Source organism: Otolemur garnettii, unplaced genomic scaffold (assembly GCF_000181295.1).
Source record: "Otolemur garnettii isolate 467f Iridium unplaced genomic scaffold, OtoGar3 scaffold00219, whole genome shotgun sequence".
NCBI lineage: Eukaryota > Metazoa > Chordata > Mammalia > Primates > Galagidae > Otolemur > Otolemur garnettii.
Window position 1 is genome coordinate 1,097,489 of NW_003852614.1, and position 6,913 is coordinate 1,104,401.

At 39.9% G+C, this 6,913-nt stretch overlaps 1 pseudogene across 1 annotated transcript; it reads right to left on the reverse strand.

Annotated features, from left to right (window-relative positions):
* Positions 1–2,475: 2,475 nt before the first annotated feature.
* LOC100952368 lies at positions 2,476–2,982 on the reverse strand (annotated as a pseudogene). Its single transcript, XR_001161793.1, has one exon. The product of XR_001161793.1 is annotated as a 60S ribosomal protein L27a pseudogene (transcript).
* Between the last annotated feature and the right edge of the window lie 3,931 nt (positions 2,983–6,913).

Here is a 6,913-nt window from a genome sequence, read left to right on the forward strand (position 1 = left end):
GGTTCATCTTACAAGGGTACAAGTGAATCTTTCTATGAGTAGAATATGAATGTTTTAACACAATAACTAAGAAAATTACGTGAAGGCTATGTTAACCAGTTTGATGGAAGTGTTTTGGATTGTTTGTGAAAACCCCACACTGTACCCCAGAAGTGCATTAATGTATACAGTTACTATTCAATAAAACAAAAACAAAAACAAAAACAAAAAAAAAGAGAGTACACCACTTCACATTGAATATGATGAAGGCAAAAAATCAATTAATTAAAAATAACTTTCCTCTATAATAAATTAGTTCTGTGTCTTGATATTTTAAGTCAATGTTTAGGTGAGGGGTACTTGAGAACCTTGCACACTCTCTCTTCCAAATTTTTTGTAAAGCTATAACTATTTTGTAATAAAATATGTATTTAAAAAAAAAACATTGAGTGGGGAAAAAATTCCCTATTTAACAAATGGTGCTGGATGAACTGGCTAGCGACCTGCAGAAAACTGAAACTGGACCCACATCTGTCACCACTAACTAAGATAGATTCATTGGATTAAAGACTTAAATTTAAGACATGAAACTATAAAAACACTAGAAGAACGTGTAGGGAAAACTCTTGAAGAAATTGGCCTGGGCGAATATTTTATGAGGAAGACCCCCCGGGCAATTGAAGCAACATCAAAAATATTCTACTGGGACCTCCTCAAATTAAAAAGCTTCTGCACAGCCAAGAACACAGTAGGTAAAGCAAACAGACAGCCTTCAGAATGGGAGAAGATATTTGCTGGTTATGCTTCCGACAAAGGTCTAATAACCAGAATCCACAGAGAACTCAAACATATTAGTAAGAAGAAAACAAGTGATCCCATCTCAGGGTGCGCAAGAGACTTAACGAGAAACTTCTTTGAAGAAGACAGACGCATGGCCTACAGACATATGAAAAAATGCTCATCATCCCTAATCATCAGAGAAATGCAAATCAAAACTACTTTGAGATATTACCTAACACCAGTGAGATTAGCCCATATCACAAAATCCCAAATCTCTGATGCTGGCGGGGATGTGGAGAAAGGGGAACACTTCTACACTGCAGGTGGGAATGCAAACTAATACGTCCCTTTTGGAAAGTCATATGGAGAACACTTAGAGATCTAAATATAGAACTGCCATTTGATCCTGTACTTCCTCTGCTAGGTATATATCAAGAAGATCAAAAATCACACTACAATTCACAATCACTAGGTCATGGAAGACACCCAAGTCCTCATCGACCCATGAATGGATCAATAAATTGTGGTATATGTACACCACGGAATATTATGCAGCCCTAAAGAAAGATGGAGACTTTACCTCCTTCATGTTTACATGGATGGAGCTGGAAAATATTCTTCTTAGCAAAGTATCTTAAGAATGGAAGAAAAAGTATCCAATGTACTCAACCCTATTATGAAACTAATTGTTAACTATCATAGGAAAGCTATTATCCAAATGGAGTCCAAGAATATCGGGAAATGGGTGAGGGACGGGAAGGGAGGACGGAGGATGGGTGAAGGGAGGGTAATTGCGGGGATCACGCCTATGATTTTTCCTATAAGGGTACATGTGAATCTTTCTAAATGTTGAATATAAATGTCTTAACACAACAATTATGAGAATGACATGATGGCTATGTTGGCCAATTGGATGAAAGTATTTCAAATTGTATATGGAAACAACACTCTGTATCCCATGATAGAATTAATGTGAACAAATATGATCTAATAATAAAAAAAAATAAAAAAACCAAACATATATATAGTTACAGTTACAGTTATTTGTTTGTTTACTTGCTAAAACCTTCCTCCTAGACAGTCCATGTGAGCTGGTGCATTGTTGTGATGTAAGAACTGTAAGTTGTTGGCCAATATTTTCATTTAAGAATGTTCTTTCTTTTTTTTTTTTTTGAGACAAAGTCTTACTTTGTTGCCCTTGTTAGAGTGCTGTGGTGTCACAGCCAACACAAACTCCCGTGCTCAAGTAATTCTCTTGCCTCAGCTCCCAAGTAGCTGGGACTACAGGTGCCCCCCACAATGCCCAGCTAGTTTTAAAGATAGGGTCTTGCTTTGGCTCAGGTTGCTCTTGAATCTGTGAACTCAGGCAATCCACCCACCTCAGCCTCCCAGAGTGCTAGGATTACAGGCATGAGCCACCACGCATGGACCTATCTCTTTCTTTACCTCTGATAATATTTGCTTTATATATCTGAGTGCTCCCTGTTGGGTGCATATACTATTTAGAATTATTATACAAATGTATCTCCTTGCTGAAATTACCATTTTATTATTATGTAATGATCTTCTTTGTCTCCTTTTAGAGTTTTTGTCTTGAAATCTATTTTATCTGATGGAAATATAGCTACTGCAAATGCTTTCCATTTGCCTGGAATATCTTTTTTCATTCTTTTATTTTCAGTCTATGTGTGTCTTTTTTTTTTTTTTTCAGACCACAAGGAAATAGCATTTAATGAACCTCCCCTCCATGTAGCTTCAAGCCACCAGGACACAAGCCCCTCCAACACCCTTAATCTTTTCTTCAGCTCTTCTGCTGAAGAATTTGGCCTTCACAATGACTGGCTGCTTTGGGAGTTTTCCCTTCCCCAGAACTTTGTAGTAGCCCGATCGTACTACATCAATGATGGGAGCAACTCCTGTCTTGTTTTTGGCAGCATTTACCCGTGTCTGCTCACTGACTAATGTCCACAATTTATCAAGGTTGACAGTTGGGCAATAACTCTGGTTCCTCTTTAAATGGTAATGTCTCATACCAACTTTCCCAAAGTAACCTGGGTGATATTTGTCGAAGTTGATCCTGTGATGATGCATACCACCAGCATTACCTCGGCCTCCTGGGTGCTTCCTGTGCTTGCCGATATGGCCGTGGCCGTGGCTCACGTGGCCCCAAAGCTTCCGAGTCTTCCTCAGTCTGGATGGCATGTCGGCAGCCGAGACGAAAAAGCTATGTGTGTCTTTATATGTGAAATGTGTTTATGATAGATAGCCTATATTTGAGCTTTATTTATTTATCCATTTAGCTATTCCATGTCTTTTGATTGGAGAGTTTAGTCCATTCACATTCAGTGTTATTTTTGATAGGTAAGGACTTACTAGTGCCACTCATTATTTGATTTCTTGTTGTTTTTTGTTCCTCTTTTCTTTCCTTCCTTCTTTAAAAGTGGTTTTCCCTGGTATTGTGTTTCAATTTCTCTCTCTCTTTTTTCTTACCTTTAATTTTTTTAAAAAATTTCAGAATATTACAGGGACACATATATTTTGGTCACATAATTTGCTATTGTACATTTTAAGTCAAAGTTGTAAGTGCCCTTCACTCAGAAAGTGTGCATTGTACTAGTTAAGTGTGACTTTACCTAATCCCTTCTCCCCTCTCCCACCTACTGGATTTCCATGGAGTTTTACTTCTATATGTGCACATAAGAGTTGACAGGCTAGTTCCAAGTTAGTACTGAGTACATGTTCTAAGAGAGGTATCACAAGAGTGTTTCAATTTCTTTTTTCTTTCTTTTTTTTTTTTTTTGAGACAGAGTCTTACTTTGTCACCCCTGGTAGAATGCCGTGGTGTCATAGCTTACAGCAACCTCAGACTCTTAGGCTCAAGCGATTCTCTTGCCTCAGCCTCCTGAAAATCTGGGAGTATAGGCACTCACCACAATGCCTGGCTATTTTTAGAGATGGGGGTCTTGCTCTAGCTCAGGTTGGTCTCAAACTCGTGAGCTCAAGAAATCAACCTGCCTTGGCCTTCTAAAGTGCTAGGATTGCAGGTGTGAGTACCACACCTAGCCTGAGTGTTTCAATTTTTTGATTTTTTATTTTTTGTGTATCTATTGTAGGCTTTTGTGATTAGAGATTATGCTGAGAGTTGGAATTTTTTTTTTTTATTTTTAGACAAAGTCTCACTTTGTTGCCCTTGGTAGAGTGCTATCACATCCCAGCTCACAGCAACCTCAAACTCTTGGGCTCAAGTGATCCTTTTGTCTCAGCCTCCCAAGTAGCTGGGACTATTGGTGCCTGCCATAATGCTGGGCTAGTTTTTCTTTTTCTTTACTTCTTTCTTTCTTTCTTTTTTTTTGAGACAGAGTGTCACGATGTCACCCTTGGTAAAGTGCCATGGCATCACAGCTCACAGCAACCTCAAACTCTTGGGCTTAAATGATTCTCTCACCTCAGCCTTCCGAGCAGCTGGGACTACAGGTGCCTGTCACACCTGGCTAATTTTGGTTGCAGTTGTCATTATTGTTCAGCAGGTCTGGGCCAGGCTCAAACCTGCCAGCCTCGGTGTATGTGAGGCCTACTCACTGAGCTATGGGCGCTGCCCTAGGCTAATTTTTCTATTTTTAGTAGAGATGAGGTCTTGCTCAGGCTGGTCTTGAACTCCTGAGCTCAAGCAATCTACCCGCCTTGGCCTTTCAAAGTGCTAGGATTGCAGGCATGAGCCACAGCACCTGGCCTATATCTTTACTTTCTAATTTGTGAGGATATTAATATCTTTACTGTTCTCTCTATGTCTCTTACCCTGTAACCTTCCAATTTCTGTCACTTACCTCTAACATTTGCATTCTGGGCTTTGTTGATTCCACACAATGAAAACCAAATGGAGTATGCTATTATCTTCTTTGAGATAAGATATCTGTCCGCTGGGCTAGAGTTCAGTGGCATCATCATAGCTCACTGCATCCTCAAGCTCCTGGGCTCAAGTGATCCTCCTGTCTCAACTTTCTGAGTGTCTAGGACTAGAGGTGTGCACCACCACACCCACCTAATTTTTCTATTTTTAGTAGAGATGGGGACCTCATTTTTGTTTAGGCTAGTCTTGAACTCATGGCCTCAAGCCTCCCAAAGTGCTGGAATTACAGGCATGAAGCACTGCTTCTGACCTCAAGCATGTTATTGATTGTGACTGTTATTTAACTCTGTGAATAATAATTTTAATTTTCTTTATGTTTTCATCTGTAGCTCTCCTAATTATATTTTCTCAGGTATTCTGTTTGTTGAGTGTGACGTCCTTTCATGGTATTGGTTTCTCTCAATCATTTGGTTAATTCTTGCTCATACTTCATTTGAAATTATTTGATTGCTTCTATGAATACTGTGTCACATTATGTAACTATAACCTGAATCTAGTGACTGATGGAATGGTAGGACTGGATATTTTGCAATGGCCTGTATTGTTAGCTACCCAGAACTTTATTTATGTCAAGCCCAAGTAATTGTATTCACTGTTCCTTTATGGAAAAGAGAGAGAAAGTTATCTTTTGGGGGGATGCCAAGTCTACTGTTTCCACATTTTGAATTTTTGTACATGTTGGGACATGAATATCTGCCTCATGCCATTTACTGTCTGTTTTTTAGAGTTTCTTCATAATTTCAGGTCCACTGACAAGGCCTCTTATTTTCCAGGACTCTTTTTTTTGAGACAGAGTGTCATTATGTCACCCTCGGTGGTGTCATAATGAGAGTGCCATGGTGTCAGCCTCCCAAGTAGCTGGGACTGCAGGCGCCTGCCACAACACCTGGCTTTTTTTTGTTGTTGCAGTTGTCATTGTTGTTTAGCAGGCCCGGTCCGGGTTTGAACCCTCCAGCCTCGGTGTATGTGGCTGGCGCCCTTACCCACTGAGCTACGGGTGCCACTTCTATTAATAGTATAGAAATGTATTATTGCATTATGCACATTAGGTTGGATCCCTCTCAAACCCTCCCTCCTCCTGGTCTCCCCCCTCCTCTCCCCTTCCCTTCTGGTGTATGTGGCTGGTGCTGTACCCACTGAGCTATGGGCGCTGCCCAGGACTCTTATTGAATTAGGAAAAAATGTGTATTACATATATTTTCTCTTGTTTCTGTGTATTATTACTTCTAGTGATTTATGGTAGATGGGGTGACTGTACCGAATGTGCAGTCCTCCATCTTTATGCAGTGCTTGTTTGCTTTTGTAGCATTTGTACATGTTATACAGTAATGATTTATTTATATATCTATCAGTTACAATAATGTGAGCTCCTCTGAGGTGCCAGGCACTTAAAGGATACTTAATAAACACCTGTTTGATTAGTCAATAGTTTTATTAGTTTTATTAAAAAGCCTGAGCCAGAGCGAGACCCAGTCTCTAAAATTAGCCGGGTATTGTGGCAGGCGCCTGTAGTCCCAGCTACTCAGGAGGCAAGAGGATCACTTGAGACCAAGAGTTGGAGGTTGTTGTGAGCTATGATGCCCACCATACTGTACCAAGGGCAACAAAGTAAGACTCTGTCTCAAAAAATAAAAAATAAAAAAAGTAGAACCTGAATGTGTTGATGTAGTCTTATACTTACAGCTTTCTTCAAATATGTGAAACATTAGGTTTCTAGAAGTATCTCTTCCTATCTAAATTATCTGAATGCTTCCCATTACTATTTCCTCAGAAGATGTGTTGTTAAGTCAATTAATTTTTTGTTATTATTGCTTTTCTTAAGACCATTTTTGTTAAATTCTGAAGTTCAAAGTGGAACACAAAACTCTAATAAATCCCAACTGTTGCTTTTTGTTTTCAATGGGTTACGTTATTAAATATGAACAAAGGGACTTGGTGCCTGTAGCACGGGGTTATGGCACCAGCCACATACACCAAGGCTGGCGGGTTTGAACTCGGCCTGGGCCAGCTAAACAATTATGACAACTGCAACAACAACAACAACAAAATAGAATAGAAGTGGCACCCATAGCTCAGTGGGTAAGGGCGCCAGCCACATACACCGAGGTAGGCGGATTTGAACCTGTCCCTGGCCTGTTAAACAACAATGACAAATGCAACAAAAAAATAGCCAGGCATTGTGGCAGGTGCCTGTAGTCCTAGCTACATGGGAGGCTGAAGCAAGAGAATCGCTTAAGTCCGAGAGTT